Consider the following 22,733-nt stretch of genomic DNA (forward strand, 5'->3'; position numbering starts at 1 on the left):
AAACTATGTTTCCACTAGACAGCCTCGATGGTTGATTTGACTGCTCGCTTGATGCGTACAACGGGTAGCGAGTTCGATTACCGCACGGAGCAACGCTTTGTGTGATTCATAAATTGTAGCTTCTGGTCTGGGTGTTATGTGTATGTGGAATTGTATGTTTGTTAACGCACCTACGATACAGGAGAGAATTCTAGTATGGGGCAATGTGTAAAATATTTTTTTATAAGGATTGACTTGGTCGAGTCATCTAATAATTTTTTTCTCAATAGTAGTATTCATTCTGAAGTGTTATTACATGACATTTCTATCAGGTTTAAATAGGATAATACATTTTATATGCTTGTGCTCCTATTACTCCGGGGAACATAACGTATCCCACCATTTCTATCTACCTTCCAAACAAAAAACAAAGGTTTACATTTCTTTTAAAACGTCACAGAGTAAATAAGCAACTATAGTCTCACAGTTTCTAGTTACAGTATGTAAATTTAGTACAAACGGTGACACAAGAGTATACGAAGCGAGACCATGGTAAATTAGTTATGTATAGCTCTAAGTGGTGCCATGTGTATATAAATTCAAGTGTGACGGAACATTTAGACCATTTCTTTGTGGTGTTTGTCCCGATTTTGTGTGAAATGATAAACTAAAGTGAATCTTAATGTACACTCGGATAATGCGTAGGCGTTGGCTCGTAGCTCGTAGGCCTACGTGCTACGCCGGCCTACGCGGCTACGCGGCTACGTGCTAATGCTAAGTTGGGCTACGTAATCTTGAAATATTCTTGATATGACTGTTAGGTTTTAGGGAAGATAATGTGTTTTTTTATTTTGTTAGGTCAATTACTCGGCACGCTCCTATCTATTATTATGAAAAACTAGCTTCTGTCAGCGGTTTCATTCGCGTTCCCGTGGGATTGAAATCTACTCTAACTTCAAAATCAGGCTAAACCCTGTCTGCATACCAAATTTTATCAAAATCCGTTACGTAGCTTCAATGTGATTGACGGACAAACATGTAAACACACAAACAATCCAATGATCTAGACAATCCTACTAATCCTTCGATCAACTAGTTCTTATAGGTAATTGATGTATTAATCCTGTCGGAATAATAATACTATTGGACTTATTGTACAGAATAAAATGCCTTTTCTTTCTTACTCTAAATACGCTACTGTTCTTTCACACGAAAGCTACTAAACTACACGTGGGCTATCTTTTAAATTCTTATCACAGGCAAAGCAGCTGGCACAAGCTAGTTATTTAATAAAATACAATTTACTTTTTAAAGAAGGTTTATATTCCGGAACTATTTTCTGCAAGAAAGCTATAAATTAATTGCTACAGCTACGGCGTAGCACGGCTACGGACTACGGGCTACGAGCTACGCCACGTAGCATTAAGGAGCTGGAGTTGCGGAGCTGATAATGTTTATAACTATAAGATGCGGAGCTCATTATGTATTCTACGGAGAGGATTTTTAATTTCTACCTTGAACTTTAAATTATTATGTTCGCCTTCGCAAGAAATATATTTTGTTATATTTTTTTTCAGCAAATATTGGGTTTGCAAATAGATTATAAAAAGAAAAGGAAATTGATTAAATCTGTATATAAAAATCAATTAAACGGCTGGACCGATTTGGTAAATTTTGATCTTGAATTATTTGTGGAAGTCTAGGGAAGGTTTAAAAGGTAAGAAAAAATGTTTGAGGCGGTACGAAGTTTACCGGATTAGCTTGTAAAAATAAATATTTATTCAGTCATCAGTCAGTTACAATTAGTTGTTTTATGTGTTAAAAAATAGAGCGAATTTGTAAATGAAAATAAGTATCTTAAAAATAATTAATACATTTTTAATTCGAACGTCATTTAAACTTTTCATTACCAAAATAAACATTCACATTCGAAATTCGAAGCTCACAATGTCAAAAGCGTTCAACCTCAACTCATACAACTAGATGTTTACTAAAACCTGGTGGTACTTGCAAATGGGCCGCTTCGTCTCGTCCATAAGATTTATAGGCCGAATACAGACAAACTGATACCCAAGACTCCAAGTAGAGTTGAGAAAAACATGTACAGCGCATGCGCGAACTCGACCAATGTTGTTCCCGATCCGTGGACAGTGCGTGACGGTCGCTCGAGACAGTCTAGTGAGGGGCACGTTGTTGAGTCTATCGAGTCGATAAGTGATAAGAATTTTTTATCGTGTTCTAGTTTTTCATAAGTTGTTTTTGTCTGTGTTGGGTTGAACTTATTTTGGAGTTGGTGTTAGAGTGCTGCAGTTATTTTATTTATGTTGCGGTAACTTAAGTTTCGGATGAGCAAACTTTCTTGAGAATTACCGTCGAGAATTTAATGTTTTATTTTCTGTGATAATGTTAGGTTTTTGTATTATTATATTATCCTAATTCCAATTACAAGACAATTCACAAATTGTCATGAAAACGTCAACAGTATACCCTCTCAATTTAACTACACATTTTTTGGCAATAAAAAGACACATTCGTCCATAAAAAAACACTGCAAAGCGTTTATTGCAGTGTTTATTTGTTCCGCACGAATGTAAGATATTGTTTTCGATAGCGAACATTATTGCGAACAATAAAGTCGAGATCGCGGTACGTCCCTAATGGCAGATTTCACCAATGTTCAGTGTGATAAAATGTTTGGCACAGGCGGAGTGAAGCGCGCGCTCCGCGACACAAGCCCGCCAAATAAAAATTCAAATTTCAAAATGTTAAAAAAATATTAAAAACTGTGCTACTTCGAAATTAATGTGTTATTTTATTTATAAAATAATAATTATTGATATTTTTTTTCTGTGCGATAGGGCTGTGTATAAGTTTTAAGAACATTTTTTTCGAAAACTCCTCGGTGATTGGTTGATTTTGTTTTTCGAAAATTTGAATTTTTAATTATGTGAATGTTACTGTTGAATAACTGAATGTGTTTATTGGCTGTTATGGAACTTTCACACGAGGTAAGTGAAAATATATTTTCAGAAACGTTCTCTCTCCCTTCTATGGAAAGTTGTGAAACTTTCTGACTTCCTGTTTTGGATAAATTCGAGTTTCAGAAGTCACGATATTAAAAGTTTTTCTTGAGTCTTATTTTTCCGTGTATTTTTTTGCACGTGATTGTTATTAACAACTAAATAAGCTTAAGGCATTAATTTGATTTAATTAAAAAAAATGTAGATATACAAATATTTTGTCGACGAAAAAAAGTAAGCAAAATTAATTAAATATTTTTGTTCACAATCATGAGCAATATTTTATTAATTGGTCAATCGAATTGTACCTATAAGTATCAATTAATTTAAATTCGTTCCTTTCTATTAAATCGAGCGATGCCCCATCAACGGCTATAATAAAGTTTAATTTGTGAGGGAAAATAATTAATGAAACCGTTTAAGAGTGTTTCATGTAAATGGACGCTATTTAAAGATATTCCGGGGCATAATGGCCCGCTGATTGCTATTGATGACGTATCACTCATTTTCGCGATTTTCATTTAACTGGTGAAAAAGATCATTAACCGTTTCTTCCAAAGCCGTTTCTTAAATAACGCAACGGTATCTAAGAAAGTCTTAAGCCCGCGCTTAGAAGGATTACTCTCTCTTCTAATCGTTTCCCATCAACTTTTATTAATAACGTTATTAAGTTATTAACAACTCTTTGTTTAATTAATAACCGTTGTCAAAAACGGTTTTTGAAACGTTCCTTTTTAGGTGTTACGTCACACGTTCCATTCATAAATGGAATGAATTTCGAATGCGTCGTTCGACAATTGAAATACAAAATGCTGTCGTTAATTTGAGTAATAATTATGGAATCCGAATTGATACTTAAAACGCTTGTAAAATGTGCAATTAATACGTTTTATAGGGATTTCATTTAGCTTAATTGTATTGTATTCAGTACTGGTTTTCGTTTGACTCATGATGTGGTGGAAAAAGTAATAAGCAATAAATTAAATTAACAAATAAACCGCGGCTTTTAATTTGGTGATTCGACACAGACGAACATTATAAATATTTCAATAGTTTTAAAATGAGCTTGAAATCTTTTTAAATTACGTGTTATTTCAATTGACTCATTCAAACAAATATTCTTATTAACTACAATATACTATACCTCAAAAGGCAAAAAAAGTACCAGAACTACATAAGTTAAAAGAGGTCGTAGGTTGTACAAAATCTTTGGGCACGCGGTCCTTAAGTCCTTGTATCGATTTTCGTGTCAGGCATAATAATACATGTCTGAAGTATCTAGCAGTACCCACCGACAACTGGTTGTATGGATACTAGTTAATTTTATTACAATATCATAATAAAATAGTTAAAGATGTGCCTTTTCCTCTAGAGATGTGCTATGTAGCTGCTAAGAAGGTGTAACAGCTAAGCTGTGAAACTGTTTCGAGTGTGCGATGTATCAATAGTAGGGTAGCGAACCACAGCACGCATCTTTTCACATAAAGACATATCTTAGCCGAGTCAGTTTCTACCAGTGCCATGTTATGTGTACCAACGAATATGAAGTCCAAATGAGTATTGAAAGCCAAACACGTCCACAGCAACCTAGCATAGCACATCTCTGGTAGAAAAGCACCCTTAAAGTCTTTAATTAGTATTAAGCAATATTCATAGTCTTTTTTTGAGCCAACGTTTTCTCCCTTGGGTTAGGAGAAAGGAAGAAACTCTTACTGACTAAAAACTACACCTTTCTACTCCTACTCCTGGTAACCCGTTAAACGGCTGCGGGTCGAATATTCTTTGTCTAGTATACAATCTATAACTTGGACTATGTGAGATCACGAACGTTAAAGTTAGCACAAGTACGTACTTAGCCGAACTCAATGCTAGGAAACGAATAACTTAACTGCACTCTAGGGAGACATAACTACTGTTCTAGTCGAAATCTAAATTTACTTTAGATTTTGCACTAAAACTGTAATTTCGGGATGTACTCAGAGATAATTATTACTAAAATTGTTATTTAGTAACGATTTTGTTCTGAATACAGTTCCTAAAGACTGGGTTAAGTACCTATTACATGATTCTGACTAATGCTTATTTTCTCCCAGCTTCTAAGAAGCCCATTAACTAAGATAGGTAACATTTAAAAACATTATAGTTTTCACCAACCATTATAAATGACACCTAACACTACACGTAAGGGATTGGTTAAGGCACACTAAGTAACTCTTAGTTAAGAGGTGGTTTACGGGTGGTAGGTGAAAATGGCTATGAGTGCGGCTATTGTAAAGTAACTTATAACTTACTAGCTGACCCGGCAAACTACGTACCGCTTCCATCATTTTTTTCTCCCTGGACTTCTCTACAAATAATTCAAGACCAAAATTAGCCAAATCGGTCTAGCCGTTTTCGAGTTTTGGCGACACTAACGAACATCAATTAATTTTTATATACTCGTATAAGAAGATATATTTTATACTTCTAAACTAGCTTTCACTTGCGTCTCTATTCACGCACAAAAATGTTATTCCCTTCCCCGTGGGAATTTCAAAAAATCTCTTAGTGTTCTTGTACAATTCCCAAGGCATATAATACACACGTACACATACAAATTACAATGTACACGTAGTTTCGGTTGTGCGTTGTCTGCCAATCATATAGTAGATATAATTAAGTATATTGATTGATCGATTTTTATATCAAACTAATATTATAAATGTGGAAGTTTGTTTGTTTGGACGTAATCACAATGAAACTATACTACTGATTGGATTTTGATGTAATTTGGTATACAGACAGGATATGAGTTGACTTGGGTGATATTACATATTTTATTCCATGGAAACATGGTCGCAACCGCTGGCGGCAAAAAACTAGTTGTATTATAGCGACATACATATAATTTAACTGTTATTTAAACCGACTTTAATAATTTGTTCATTCATTCATTCATTGAATTTTTTCGCTCATATTTGATTGTATTGGACTTGACTTTAATGTATATGGAAACTGTTTTGGACTATGTTTAATTTAATTTATATGTAATTTTCGTATATAATTCTGTTTGTTTCCCAAATAAAATAAAGTAAATAGATGCACTTAACTAATATCGTTTTGTTTCAAGTTAAACTCCTGTATTTTCAGTTATTTCTCCTTTCGACTTCTTAACGTCTTCCCAATCTAGTTGGAGTCACTAAGTCTCAGTGCGGTTATTAAATATTTCCATTACGATATTCTGGACTACTCAGTATTTCGTATTTTGAAATTGTGTTCTATATTTTGAAGATAGAAACAACTAGGGAGTGAATTGAGATTCTCTCATTTTCTCTCTAGTTGTTATAATTGATCGAAGCTCCATATTACAACAATATATATTACCTTAGATTTTATTGGCGAAAAAAAATTTAGGTACTTATAATATAGAGGATTTTCTTTTTAAATGGCTAGAATTTAAAAAATAAATATACACTAATATATAAAGCTGAAGATTTTTGTTAGTTTGAACGCGCTAATCTCCGGAACCACTGGTCCGATTTGAATAGTTATTTTTGTGTTGGATAGTGTATTTATCGAAGAAGGCAGTAGGCTAGAAGACATCACGCTACGACTAATAGAAGTCGAACAGAGCAGGTGAAACCGCGCAGCTGGTTATTAAATAAAACTGTTATTCCTAATGAGAATAAAATATTAAAGTACTTATAGATATTATAAAGTCATTGCCCTTATTTCTCTCCATTTAAAACCATAGCACTAATACCAATAACTAGAAAAATGTGGGAGTATTGGAACGTCTACCTAAATCGTTCAGAGGTAAAGGCGTGAGTAGGAATCAGAGCAAACGATAACGGTGCGATATAACCAATTATATTTAATAGTTCATTCATTATAATGATCGTTCAGTTTATTTCAAGTAAGAATTATGTAATATATGTATACTCGTAGGTGTGTTCGCGTAGGTAGGCCATCTTATATCTATATATTTTTATTAGGTTGTTATAATAATATCGAGTGTGACAAAGGGTGGTATGGGGAAAATTTGATTTGCTGAGGAATATTAAACTTGCTTTGATATTTTTTTTTTAGTGTCACAGATTCAAGTGTTAAGGATTTAAAGTAGCGAAAAGCAGGAGTAGGAACGGGGTGGTTTTTAGTCAGTAAGAGCCGGACACTCCCTCTCGTTCTAGCGAGAGAAGTCATTGAATGATTTCCTCCCTTAAAAAAAGGATTTAAAATTAATATTTCTGATTGTTGTGCTATGTGATTGTTGGGTATAATTAATTACTGCATTGCTCAGTACTTTGAATCCAATGTCTTATAATGTTTTCTAATTATTTCTACACGTACCCTAAACCTACTATTGTATAGTATTTAGTCTATTGTATATATCCTAAATACGATATAATATGTTCTTGTATGCTTTTAAACACAAACTGCATTACGCCCACGATACAAAATAAATGTAAACTTCTTTGAATCCTGCTATCCTAGTACCGTGTTAATAAACCACAGTTCTAATAAAAAGGTATTTTTAAAGCAAAGCAAATATGTTTTTAAAGGAAATGCAATATAAAAGAGCAGAGGTAATCAGCGTCATGTCATCAACTGTCACTCTGAGAGGAGGAAAGAGGAATAACAAACTCTTTGTACATACGTGTGTGTTCATAAAGTTAATATTTGTACAAATTATGTGTGTGTGTGTGGAGTAAAGAACAAATTCAACGAATGTAGAATTTTCATTATTCATATTTGTTGCTCTATGAGTAGATGTTACCCGTGGCTTTGGTTTGTTTGAATATTTTTATGTGAATTTGTCTTTTATATCTATTTAACTACCACTAAAAATTAGTCTGTTATATTGCAATGCCATATGAATTTATGATTATTTTGTTTCATGAAAATTATTCTCATTTTTAGAATATTTTGAGCAAATTGAAATTATGATCTCTATCAAATTCTATCGTATTTCAGTATGTCTGAGTTACAAACATCCATTCAAATTCTTAAAAGGAAAGGTACAATTTAAATTGATGTGCTATATTGAATACTCCTTCGCGTATTATGCATTCCTGGTATAATGATGGCTAATGAGTATCCCACGCATGCAGTGGGTTGGGCAAAGCCTTTCAAGGCTGAAATTCTCTGGAAAGATTTAGCTCGTTATACTATGATATTATTAAGGTACTTAACTGGAAAAATAACTGTTCTTTTTGTAAGCTTTAGTAAGAGTATTTTCAAAGTATAAACTATCTACATTAATTTTAAATTTTATTACAATAGGCAAAATATAATTACAAATGATACATTATCATTGTGTTCAGTAATAACCCTCTGATGATCAAGTAAATGAAGTGTTCGGTCGAATTAATGGCGCTTTGCAATTTGTAGGCACAACAACAGCTGTTTAACTCGCTAACTGCATACTATATGCATATTATGGGCGCCTGGTACTTGCTGCTTGCAACTACGTAATGAACAAGCGCCTAATGTTTCCCATTATCGGGGTTTCGGTTTCCTATTTACGTGAATTATTGGGCTATTTGCTAAATGTTTGTTGACCAGGTTTTTAGAGATAAGTTAGCGAGGTTTTTCTTTCCGTTGTAGAAAAATATGTAAGGAAATAAATGTTCGTTTACTTAGCAATTCGAGTGTGATAGAAACACCTGATTCTGTAATTTAAATCTAATAATTTTTACGTCGAAATTCAACATCATCATCATCAGCTGAGAGACGTCCTGACTCCTGCTTTTGAACAAAAGCCTCGGTAAACCCGTTAGGTAGTCCGTAGCTCAGAAACTCCTGATTCTGCAATTCAAATCTGATAATTTTGACGTCAAATTCAACCTGAAGGATTTATTTTGAAAATCGCTATAATGTGGTTGATTGCTACGTAAAATGGCAACAATGTTATAAAATTATTACCTTCGTACTTCTGATACAGTCCTAGTACCTATTGCAAGAGTATCTAATAATATTAAGACACGAACCCACACAAAAATTCCATTGTCCAACGTGCCCGAGCTCACCTCATCTTAATTAATACAAGGAAAGGCGTCTACGTATAATTTATTTAGTACCTACAACGGCCGTCGAGCGCTGGCGTCGATTATGGGCGTGATAACAAGTATCGGCACTAATTAGGTAAGGTGTTAGTTGCTAAAGGTGAGGTAGTAATCACTTTTATTGATAAAAGGTCGGTCATTCATTATTTGTTAGATGTATAAGTATAAATTATTATTATAGGTATTAATATTTATAAGATCTCCTGATACCTATCCTGTGGATATGAGTCTAGTCTGTTTTTTGCTGACCCTAAATCCTGAATGCTATTTACCCATCTCTTACATATTATACGGCAACATATTATTTGTCATTTTTAAAGGGCAGTTTACTTTTTAACTGTTTTCAGTACGGTACATAACTTTAATATGACAGTTCAACATGTCAGAATTTGAGAAAATAATAAATGAATCAGTACGATTTGTCTTTTTTACCACAAATAAAATAAAGTAAAAAGGAATTCTTTGATTAAAAACTAACCCGTAACACGTTGAACAGAAGCTGGTCATCCCACCAGTTCGCTAATCGTGTAGTCAGATAGGTATATGGTCTACCAGTGTACTATTTATTCCAGTTTTGAAGATCTAAGCATACATAGGGACAGATAGCGGGTTGCGACCGTTTTACTCGTATACCTACTATAAAAAATACAAACTGCTTATAAGTCAATTAACGCGTCAAAACTTTTAATTACTTTTGTTATTCTTTAATTTCCACGAGAGATCTGACTCATGATCTTATGAATTAAATTAAATTTGACCCATATAAAAATGCCAGTCAACGAGAGTTAGGAAACAGTGAGTTACAGACACTGTTAAGACTTCACCAAAGATGTGCTATACTATGTTGCTGTATACGGTTTGGTTTCCATCAATCATATTTATTGGTATACATAGCTTAGCACTGATAGATACGGACTCAGCTAAGCTATATTTTTTATATGGAAAGATGCGTGCTATGGGTTTGTGCTACGCGTGGCTTCCCCACAATCGATACATCGCATACTCGAGCTGCGTATCTTCCTCGCACATAGCTTAGTATCAGTGGAAAGGTCATATAGTTTCACAGCTTATAACATAAAATGAATAATCACTTAAAACATTATATTTTTATATATATACATACATACAACGTACATGACATATAACTTGATGACTTGAAAAGTAACAGTTGTCTTTAAAAATAACCGTCCTTTGACATATAACATGTGTTCACAACTAAAATGACTCACAACTTCACTTCAAAGAAGCAATTTGTGACTGCAGTATATTAAACTTCCCATAATATTAAGTTGGTTTTGTTAACATAAACTTGTGCTTAGTATAAACGGGAAAATCCTAAGGTTTATTACTAAAGTTTAAGAAAACTAAATAGTGGATACATGCAATATTATGTCCTAAGCTAAATAGAAGTTTAAAGGTACGTTTAGACATCTACACTGTACACAGTCAAAGTAAAATTTATTTATTTTCAAATAGGCTTTAAGGTACTTTTTTGAATATCAAAACTAATATTAAACAAATGTATACATACATCATCATAAATGTCAAATCTATGTATCTGTAATGCGGGCTACCAGATGGTGCAAATGTAGCAAGAGGTTTTTCTCCAATCATAGCAGCTGTCAAATATTAAACGTCCAATAGTGTGACACTAGCTAATTCTTTATTGGATGAAGAATGAGAGGTTCATACTAGTGGTATCTGGTGAACAAAACAAAAATACGATAAAAAATATTGTGACACGATAATTAGTGTCGTATCAACCGCCGCAAGTTAGTGCAAGCAGACCCTTAGTACGAGTTTGCAACATGACGAGAGCGCGTTCGGTGCTCTGATTGGTCGGTTCAAATAAACCAACCAATCAGAGCACCGAACGCGCTCTCATTTCGATTACTTTAAACATAAAGCAAACTCTACCAATGGTACCGTACAGACATTAATATCTGACATTTATGTCACAATTTCTGTCGAAACGTGTCTTTATAGCAACTTGAAACAGCAATTTACCTAGCCTTACAAGTTATTTAATTAATAGTCTTTAAAGATTTATGGGAGTAGTTTATTGATTGGGGAATATAAAGGTGTCTGCCGTTCGTAGGTAGCCGTTTTAGGCGTGGAATTTTCTTGTAGAACGAACGGCCATATTGGGTGGAAAAAGATATATGATTTCACACAAATGGATGTTAGTTGGTTGGTTGGCGTTTTATTGTAAAGATAGTATTTTTGTATCTATATATGAGTATACTAAAAGATATGTATACGTTGATATATTAACTGAAGGTAGAAAAGGTTTACAATAAATATAAGAATAGAAATAATTTTTTGTCGAATCGAAAAAATAGTATAATTTCGTAGTAATAATGTTAAACGTAACTCAGTATCTACTAGTCAGTTTGGGACTTCCGCATATTATATTCATTGCAAACATAGTATACAGCGTGTAACAAACTACCCATATACATCAAGAAGCACTGAATAATACAGTTGAATAAAGAATCTCTACAAAAAGCCTCAGCTCAAAATACGTTTAAAAAAAGTCACCAAATACTTGGTGTCGCATGGTTCTTGAGTGTTCTTGAAATACAAACGTGTCATAACACTACAGGGGATACCCGCTAATATTACGAAACATTTCTTCTGTAAATCTGATCGCCTAGTACCTGTAACTACCTAATTTTAATGTTCGTTTCTAAATTTTATATATTGGAAAAAATCATAACTCAGTTCCTTGAAAACATGAGTTTAAAAACCCTTTCCGTATCGTTTAGTTATTTATCTAGAAACCGTGCACTTGATATGTATACTCCCTTTTTGTTACACCGTGTATATCCAGTTCCCAGTTACTTTACCTACTTAATTCTGTAGGATATTATTTTGCATTCTTCCCTATAAGACGCTAGAACGACATATTATACGATTACCTTTTCCTTCACACCTTTTTTTATCTTATAAGCCAGTAAACGAGCAGGCGGATCACCTGATGGTAAGCAATTGCCGCCGACCCATTGGTATTTGTTGTGTCTGAAATACCAGAGGCGTTACAAGTGCATTAGCGGCCTTTTGGTGATTAGGAATTTAAGGGATGTTAGGGAATTGGGAAGGGATGTGTAATTGGGCCTCCGAAACCCTCACTCATATAAAGAAACACAACGCAAGCGTTGTTTCACGTCGGTTTTCTGTGACGCCATGGTATCACTCCAATACATCTTACGAAATTCAACAAAACCTTTCGTCCTTCCTACTAAAATACTTTATATAAAACTTTAAATTCAAACAATACGTATACAGAAGCAACTCCATACAAAAGAAAGAGAGATCCAATTGTTTTTATTACACCACTGGAAAGTGGTGGCTGTACAAGTTTCAGGTCTTAATCTCAAGATGGCGGCCGAGGGCGCTAAGTGCGACTTTGGACGTGAAAGAGGATCAACTTTTCTAAGTTTCGTATTATTTCTAACCCTTCCTTTTGATATAGGAAGTTTATGAAGACGTTGTCTTAAAACGAGTCTAGATTTTGAGATTCTGTTTATAAGTTCAAATAATGTTTGAGGTTTTACAATAAAGTGGGTTTTGAAGTGAGTTTTGATACTAATTTAGTTTTGTTATATTTTATGGTATGGAATTAAAGGCGAGGTTATTGGTGTTGAATTACTGTTAAACAATTTGGCATTTGGGGTTACTTAGGTACTTTATAATATTACGTAAACAAAATAATTCAGTTTTTTTACACCGATATCAAACTTCAACCTTGACATATTAATTTATTGTTAGTTACTCGTATTGAGTACTGACCAATTAAAACAAAACAATAATAATATCATTTAGAATAATTGCTTCAATTTGCTTTACAGACAGTTTATTTAAAGTTTATGTTATGTAAACTAAAAATGGTTCGTGTGCTATCAGGGCATCATAAATCTAAACAACGTGCTGCATTTGAATGGCATCACGCTTATGCAAAGCGTTCGTTGCATGAAGAAATGTGTGTGTTCACAAAAATGTGAACACATTTATTTAAACGAATAGATACTTTGTTTTCTGCGCTCCTAGTATCTACACATGAATTTATATTTTTAGAGGCCATCATTTTTAACTGTCTTGTAAAAAAAGAAAACAAAAGTTTCATAACGTTATTCAACGAGTTTCAACACAGGTTAACGAGGACATACTGGTAATTTGTATGTATTTCAGTAAAGTTTATATGTTTTTTTTATGGAATAATCTACATATTGGTGGACATATTCTTCTTGTTTTATGGAATAAGCTGGTAAACGATCAGACGGATCACCTGATGGTGAGCAATCGGCGCAGGTCATAGACACTCGCAGTCTAGGGCCATCAGAGGAGTACCTTTTCGGATTTGGTATTTGGGGGTTGGGGAAATTAACACACTTATACGACAAATCATAACGCAAGCTTTCCCACACTAAATGGCACTGGGAGTAAGTTTAAAGTGAGTTTCAAGCAACATTTAATTTTTAAAACTCTTTTGTTTTGTCTCAATTCCTACACTTTTATTATAGTAGGTGGAAAGTTTAACAAAGAGTGGATGCAAACGGTAGTGTTTACTGGGTCCATACTCGATATAACCCGGTCTCTAGTTGGCCAGCGTTTGTACACAATCATTCATGTCAGTGTTTGATAGACTTTCTACCGTAGTGCTTGAAATCGAGTCAATGAATATTGGGTGTCCAATTGTAGGAAATTGTAGTATGGAAATCACTCATATGCTTTAAATGAAACTACAAGTGGTACTCGTCCGAAGTATTAAAAATTAAATAAATCAACTATTCAATACTCTGTGAATAGCTCCATGTACCTTAACCATAGAAGAGCTGTAATGTTGTAGGTTGTCAAGGAATGTTACGGACACGCGACTCTGCCAACTCTGCTATTATAGTTCCGTATTTGTATACCTACTGGGCCTATTTCGCTCATTTATTTTAATTCATAAGAGGTCTCCTCATACGGCATGTACATTGTTGCACATTATAAACGTCCAATACAGTCAGGTACCGGTCACCGATATGTGTTTATAGATCTTTAATAAAAAAAAAACCAGTTGAAGAAACTGTAAAATGTTTTTTAATTAGAAACACATTTAACAGTTTGTAAAAAACATTATTAGTTGTAAAAAAAATTCTTGCTAAGATCATATTTATAAGATTCGAACGTCAAGTTTTCAAATCCAGAATGAAATGGTTCGCATCAGAAACATATCGGATTCCGATAGCGAACACAAATTGTATATCGTGTTTTATCGTATCATGCGATCGCCGACGTGCGTTATTGGCTCGGCTGTTCCTGTGCTCACATCTACGTGGTTTATGATATCCTGGTATCACGATCAGAAATTATTACTGAGATCTCGTTTTCTTCCTATCCTTTCCTCCTCCTCTTTGGAGAAAGATGGAAAAAAGCTGATAAAATGAGACGATACCATCTTATTTTTATTCCCAAGAATTTTGTAATAGTAATTGTCACCAACTTAATAATAAGTACTAGGAATTCATGATCCAATATTGAAATTCCGACTAAAGTTGATTTCCTCCAAAACATTTTGTAAATTGACATGAATTTCTTACTTTTAACCCTTTCTCGGATTGAAAGAATTTTAAATAACAATAAATTATCCTTGGTAGTTTAGGTCGTTTTTATTTATTGGACTTATTGAGACCTAATAAAATTTGTACTGAAATAACGAAACCTTTTTCAAACAAGCCGAAAAGTTTCCAAAGAAACACAGTCCTGTTTTTACTAAAAAAAGTTGTTTCAAGAAACAAGTTTTGTATAAAGAATGTTTCTAACATAAACGTAAACTTCACTAAGTTATGCACTCCTAGTAATTTGTATATTGACATATTCAATGGAAAACTACTAATTGTTCAGACGTTAATCAATATCGTATACATATTTTATCTAACGAGCACCTAGCTTCACTGACGGACAGACTGACAGACTATTATGTATTATTTGTTGACATTTCAAAAGTAGCTATTTATGGTTTAATTGGAATAAATGATTTCACTTTGACTTTAATTGTACAAGTTACAGCAGTACAAAATGGTAGAAATGTAAGATTTTTTTTACTGACGCAAGTGTCGAGTTTTCGTCCAAAACAAAGGAACCTGTGATACTTAATATCTCTGAAATCTTATACGAGACACGTGTGATAAGTTAAAGCTAGCACCGAAACAAAGTTAAGGAAAACAAAATTGCGCCGAAGCCAACGGAATGTTTGGTTAGAGATAAGAGCTACTGTGCGCTTATGTTGTCCTGGTACACCGACCTGCTGAATTTTATCCAGGTTTACTTTTTTTTTCTGTTAAGTCGCGACCGCCCGGCGTCGAGCCAATGAATTAGCAAGTTTGGAACTTTCAAACTATCGCTGAATGAAAGGATTTTCTTAGCTTCGATAAATTTGTCGTGGATAATATTCACTAAGAGGTATTCACGTAGTTTTATACAGAGTAATAAGTTATCGTGAGTACACCTACTTATAAATTACTAAACAGAGTGGGTGGACTTTTATAGAGGACAGTTAAAGGTTGATTTGCTTCAATACTAACTACATAGCTTAATTTAACTTCTTGCGATCTCATCGTAATAGCGGTTAATTAAAGCTAATTGATGAGAATATCAATATTTTCGATTAAGTAACTGGATTAAGTATTTTACTTATATTTTGTAGTTGTTCTATTATTAGAAAATTAACATTACAGAGACATTAGACAGAAATATTAGACATAGATATTCTTACGTCTTAAATGCAAGGGTGACTTTGTTACACCACTTAATTTAAATACCTATATTTAGAAACATTTATTTAGCTGCACTTGTATTGAAATCCGTCGATGTATAATAAAAGTTAAAGTTTCCAAGCCAATATATCCAATCGCGTTGTTCAATTTGCCAACCGCATTCTGGCTATTTCACCATTGAAGGCAAAATGCTGACTTCAAGGTACACCTGAACAGGCTAACCACAGTTACACGCCGACTTAAATTTCGTCTCAATGTGGTTGCAACCACCGAGCTAGGAGTAAAGATTTTCTTCTGAGAATTTCTCCTGTATTTAGAAAATACTCGAAGTCTCGGCCAGAATTTTGGTTACTGAGCTTATTATGTGTATATATAGCCTTGAGTCACCTTCGAAGGTAATTAGTCTAGTACGTTTATATTTTTCAGAACACTAATAAAGTTTTTTTTATGGTATAAGCTGGTAAACGAGCAGACGGATCACCTGATGGTAGCAATCACCGCCACCCATGACATTCGAAACACCGGAGGCGTTACAAGTGCGTTGCCAGCCTTTTGGGGACTCACGAAACTCGAGTCGTTACAAGTGCGTTGCCGGTGCGTTGCTTTTGGTGGTTAGGAATTTAAGGATTGATGGGAAATCGGGGATTGGGAAGGGGCTTACTGTTTCTGAATATTTTCTTATTTTTGACACTGAGACTCTCAGTTATAATAGACAATCAGGTATAGTAAAGTTTTTTCTATATACAACTTTACATGACCTCTTTTCCTATCTAACTACTTAAAGAGGTTCTCAAAAATTCCACACTAAAAAAATCCGTACAACCTTGTCTTATCTATACTTTCCCTTTATCTATATAAGGTCGCACTTGATCACAATCTTAAGCCTAAAAACACTGTTTCCTTGCTCAGAAGATTGAATCCCCCACTCTTCGGTCATAAAGGGGGCTTAATTAAACCCTTGGAACGACCTCAGAGGAAAATGTCCGTACTAAATCAGCCGGTGATATAAAAATTGAGAATGTTCTGTGGAATGAGCTGTCGTCGGCGGTATTTTCGAACCGATACGACCTTCAAACCTTCAAGAAAAGAGTGTACTCCTTTTTAAAAGGCAACAACGCACCGGTGACTCCTCTGGTGTTGCGGGCGCTGATCGCTTACAATCAGGTGACTCTCTGCTCGTTTGCCGTCTATTCCATAAAAAAAATGTTATATATGTATTCTTCTTTTAATTACTAGGTATAATTCTTGTTCTAAGGCCATTAGAGGCATTGTGCCTTGTTCGTCTATTAAAGCTTTTTGTGATGTACCTGATTAGGACGATGTTGGTATATTTTGGCTGTTTTTGGGCCAAGATTGGACATAATGTCTAGTCTCCTGTGTCGTACAAAAATTGTTGCCATTTTTTTACAGCTTGTAATTGATATGTTTTTGGTATTTTTGTAGATAGTACATATAAAAAATATATATAAAATGTAGTAGTAGCGGCGTGTTTTGTAACGTCCCGTGCTCCCCGTAAAGTGCCACGCATTATGTTAAAAGGAAATCCAGTTATGACATCTCTTTGTCATTTGCACATTATCGAGACAATTATTGTGGGCTATATCCTAAAAAAGCTTAAAAACTTTTTGTGTAGTTTTACTATACACATATACACAATGTGTAGTTTTACTACGGTATAGATTTTGTTTTCAATCAAGTAAGAAAAATAAAATAAGTTATTTTTCACTAATTTGACGGGACTAAAATTGTTGCAAGCTTTTTCTTTACTATGAAACTAACTACGATCGAAACTAACGAAAGTTTTACACGAAAAATATTTATAAGTAAAACACAACAAACATGTTTTGTAATATCTCAAGAATAAATAAAAAAAGGCAATAGCGATATAAACTATAGTGTATTGTAGTAATATCTTAGTATTTGCGCCGTTCCAACTTTTATTTCCGAGCCCATATATTTTTTTCACCGATTAGAATTTGTTTCGCAACCGTTGCTCTAGAGCCGACTCCCGCCATCTTGATTTTTAAATTTAGAATTTACGTGTTGTTTCTTAACTTTGTAGTTTTCTAACTTTGTTTCGTAACAGCCAGTGTGATTTTAAGTGAAAAAAGTATTTTATGTATTCAGATTTCTTGTTTTATTTAGGTCATATTTTTTAAGAACTTTTTACACGTTTTTTGTTGTTGTGTGCTCATGTTTTGAACACAGTAACGTATGTTAAGATTGTCAAGTACTCCTTTTCATCCATTGCAAGTACCAAAATCGTAGCTATAGAAACGAAAAGTAGACATACAACATAGTATTTATTTACTGCAGTAATTACAGTGTACGTAAACACATTTCGACTAATTGCAGAACATTAATATCGTTAAAATTAAAAACAACAAGTTGCCATAAAAGACCGTGATTGGGAATACGTCAGAATACGTCGTAAAATACGTTACGGACGCTGTTTATGTTTGCGGTTAACAACTCGATACAATTCTCTGTTCGTTTTCATGTACAGAGAGACACAGAGTATGTGAAAAGGTTAAAATGGAGAAAGTCAGAAAGAGATCAAAATATTACTAGACTATTTTGAAAATTGTGGAGAAATTTGCATAAAGTCGTCAACGTCACGCCTTATATCCCCGAAGTGGTACACACCTTAGTATCTGTGGAAACGGTAACATAGTTTCTCAGCTTAGCTATTATATCTTCGTAGCATAGTTACATATTACATTTCTGGTCGAAAAGCCCCCTAATAGTAGTATAGTTTAATTATACCAAGCTCAATAACTACAAAATATTGCATTGAGCTACTGTATACGTTTACTCTGTAACAACACATAATACTTGTCGGGTTTTCATACGTTTTATTGAAAATGTTAATCAAGTGCTTTATACAAAATGGCCGCCAGGCGATCCTGAAATGATTTTACCAGACACTCAATAGAAACTCTTTTGAAGGCCTTTTTTTAACGGGGAAAATCATCCAATGACTTCTCCCGTCCTGGGCGAGACGAGAGGGAGTGTCAGACTCTTACTGACTAAAAACCACCCCGTTGCTACTCCTACTTGTCGACCCGGAACCCCGGTAAACCCGCTAGGTAGTCCGCAACTCCGGCCTCTGATGGCCTAGTGCCAGTTTCTGTTACGTTAACGCTATCGACACGTTTATAATGATCGGCACTCTGATTGGCCAGCTCTTATTAACCAACCAATCAGAAGGCTAAACACGGTAACGTTTCGATCATGGCAAAATAAAAACGAACTCGCACTAGACACATTGTTTTCTTTAACGAGTGACTAAGCGATGAGGGGAATGACCTCAGAGTGTCTTTGGTTTTCGGTTTCCAAATATTTGTCAGCTGATACTTGTCACTTTATGTGTGTGGGAAATTGCATGTGGTGTTTGTGAATGTAGTTTTTTGTTGGTTTAATGTATTTCGTATTTTGAAACTGGTTGTATTTACGAATTCGTAAGAAAGTATTTAGTTTTTCTTTAAGATCGATAATATGATTATGTTCCTCGCATTCAGAAATAACACAGCATATACATTATAAAAAAGGTCAATCCTTTTACGTGGAGGAGGTTCGTAGTCAGTGGAATGTCACGACCTGTTGATTAAAATGACTATAAATAAAATAATTATGACGTATTTATTCAAGTGTGGGAAAGCCATGCTATGGCACAAATGGTCCGGCTCAACCAGAGTGATAACCACAGCTTCACAGAAAACCGACGTGAAACAACGCTTGCATTGTGTTTCGTCGTGTGAGTGAGATTACCAGAGGGTCATTACCCACCTTACCAATCTTCCCAATCCCTGATTGTTGTATTTTTGCAACTAGTAGATGACTTATTAACACATTATACCTATTTGGTATAGGTAAATCGTAGCACCGCTTCGCTGCGCTGTAACGTTACATATTTTATACAAAAAGTAAAATACATTTTAAGAAAAACGGTTTTGTTTTCAGAGATATAAAGCCAAGACGTGATATAGTTACTTTATCTTGTTTTAAAATATAATGCTGAGACCTACACGGGATACTAGGGCTTTTACGCTCCTCTTTCTGTTATGGTTCCCTTTTTGCCAGTAAAATTTGATTATTTTTATACGGTTATTGCAAAAACTTTGTAGATTGTAGCCCACCTAATATTAGCAGTAGATAGGCTGTGTTAAAATAAACGAGACTTTAAAGTACGCACAGATTTTGGTAAATCGATTTAAACAAATGTTTCTCGTTAAAACTATGTAAATGAACTATTTTTATGCATAATGTTATTTATTTATTCTAAGTATGAATTGGAAAGCCAATGTTTAAGCAGTCCTTTTTTTTTATAAAGAGCATTCAATAGTTTATAACAACCTCCTATGTCAACTACACTCCTGGTAATTGGTTACTTAACGGCTAGAAATCTAGCTATATTTTTAGGAATTTCGCAAGTAAATACTGGATAGTTTTACCGTATTACCTACACAATTTTAAAAAGACGAGAACCATGTTGTGACCTACTCAGATCATATTGAATTATTTTTTCTTCCTTCATTTAAAGTTACGCATACTTTTCTTTGGTGCTATATTTTGAAGTTAACCCATGGTATGCCGGGAGCGCAGATCTACGCGAGACACAATGTGTTTCTATTGTGTCTCATATACTGGCAGACAAGAGGTTAAGGATATAGGAGTCTCTATAGCTTGTCCCTGTCAGTTCTCATCTTACCAAACCTTTCCTTGTATTCTATGGTCTACCAACTAGGCACTCGATTTTAATAGTCTTCACCTAACTCGTGAATTATGCATTCACATACATAATTGTGTAAAAGAAAGACGTCCATCGCATGATATACAAATGAAACCTAATTTGTGACATAATCCATACACTATCCGCCTTACAAGAAACAAACATGAACTCGAGATCGATAGTACTAAACTCTTGTCTGAGGAACTCGCACCTGCCCATAATTGTCGCCCTGTATGGCTTCAGCCTAATCGTGTTACGACCAGACTGCGTCTACAGGCCTCTAATTACGACCATTCACCTAACATTGCAGCTATAGGCCTGATAATCTGTTACACGCTGTTACGGGTTACAACCTCCTCCGTAATATGCGCTCCTGGTGATTGGACGTGATTGACGGGCCTTGTATCCGTAATTAGAATTTGTTGTGCCGGGGATTAATTTCACTTGTCCATAAATTTTGAATATTTTGTTTATTGAGATTGTAAATACTTAAAAGGGGCTAAGTACGAGAAAGGTCTTGCACAAATAAATGGTGTCGCTGTATATTATTCTTTGTTATGTACATTTACAATTTGCTAGTCAAATATCACTTTGATGATATTATCTCTTAATGATTGTTAACTTTTCGAACTCCTTTTAAGTTCAATTTTAGAGAGGTATTCATAAGGTGTCATGTACGCCGCGCCGTATGTTGTGGGTGTTCCAAATGTGAACCTCCTTTGAAGTATGTGGCCTTGGTAGTTCAAACAATTAAATGTAGAATGTACTTTAACTTTACTTAGTAGTGAGTAGTAAAGATATATTTTTGAAGAGTGATTTTGAAATGGAAATTGCCATTCTCGTGCCTTTTTCATCTTGTGTCTATTTTTAACAAATATTATTATCATAATTTTAATAAAATAATTCTCTTTAGAAATAAAGATGAGCTATGAAAAATGAACAAAGTCGTGGCCGGCAGTTATTTTAAACACATTATATTTCTCCTACAAAGTTTTGCTATAAAACAATCGTTATGGCTTTCCCGACTACGGGAGGTAAGTCGAGCAGAAATAAAAATGTTTGGGATCCTTTTGAGAAAAGTTTCAATACGAGTTGTAGCTACGGAATCGAATTTGGGAAATTCTTTCCCCTCAATTGGAAATTCATAGCTACAGTATGTCTTAGATCCGTTTATCATTACTTGATACATTTTTGTAACTTAGAACTTATTAGATTAACGTAATTTAAAAAAAAATACTATAATACAAGATATGAATTAGATTTAATGAAACCCAGTTTTAAGATATAGTTCAGTTTATGCAAAATCACCCATTGATAATGAATGATATTAAAAATTGCTACGTACGTTATGAGTCTGTTTTTCTTCAGCAATTTACCAGGGTAGCAAGATCGTTAAGGGGTGACCTCTGCGTGATAACAAATCGATCACGCCTGAGACACGGGCGCTTGCAAATCAGTTCACACTTCAAAGAAGACCTCATTCTCTTGTAAATTACATTTCGACGAATAAGAACTCGACAGTACAAAAATGGGTTCCCAACAATCTTATTATTGTTGGCAACAACCCACCTGGGTAGGTGTGGTATTTAATTAATGTATCTCTTCGTTAGTAGTAGGCGTTTGATGCCCGCCTCCCACTAACTGCGAAACCCACTTGCTTATCACTGTTGCTATCGAAGGCTAATGAATATGGATGAAGGATATTCTTGCCTGATACTTAAGATTGACTTATTTGAAATTGATTTGATGGTTCATGTAACATGAATAGCAATATTTTCTGTTATTTCTATGGTATATTTGTAATTGAAGTAATAGGGATGTTGATGGGGTATACAAATTTTAAATCTAATTAGTCCGTCAGTTGAGCAATGAACAAATATTAGGCCCGGTTTTTTTTTCATTTATAATATAAGATAACAATACTAAGATAAAACTAATCAAAGTGGGAACAAATACGCCATTTCTTTGTATATTTAAAACGTTATATAAATGTACCTAGAAATGATGTCACGCGATATTTCAAACATGTAAAAAATACGTATCTTATGTTTTAAAATAATTACAAGACGGACATTCCAATAAAAAATTGTCATCTACCCTATTCCTTTCACAGAAGAGTTAGGGCTTCAGTTGAAAGAGTGTGTAATACGTACGTGAAAATAAAGTTCCGCACAAAATCTAGTATTTCATAAAAAAG

General features: G+C 34.3%; 1 protein-coding gene across 15 annotated transcripts in view; it reads left to right on the top strand.

Annotated features, from left to right (window-relative positions):
- Positions 1 to 2,655: 2,655 nt before the first annotated feature.
- Positions 2,656 to 22,733, top strand: part of LOC118274590 (uncharacterized) — a 362,728-nt gene continuing 342,650 nt past the window's right edge. For 13 of the 15 annotated variants that reach the window (XM_035592192.2, XM_050697032.1, XM_035592186.2 and 10 more), the window contains exon 1: positions 2,656 to 2,987. The gene's annotated coding sequence lies outside the window, so the exon portion shown is untranslated. The remainder of the gene's footprint in view (positions 2,988 to 22,733) is intronic. The other 2 variants (XM_050697033.1, XM_035592198.2) reach the window with 1 other exon arrangement.

This window comes from Spodoptera frugiperda, chromosome 11 (genome assembly GCF_023101765.2).
Source record: "Spodoptera frugiperda isolate SF20-4 chromosome 11, AGI-APGP_CSIRO_Sfru_2.0, whole genome shotgun sequence".
NCBI lineage: Eukaryota > Metazoa > Arthropoda > Insecta > Lepidoptera > Noctuidae > Spodoptera > Spodoptera frugiperda.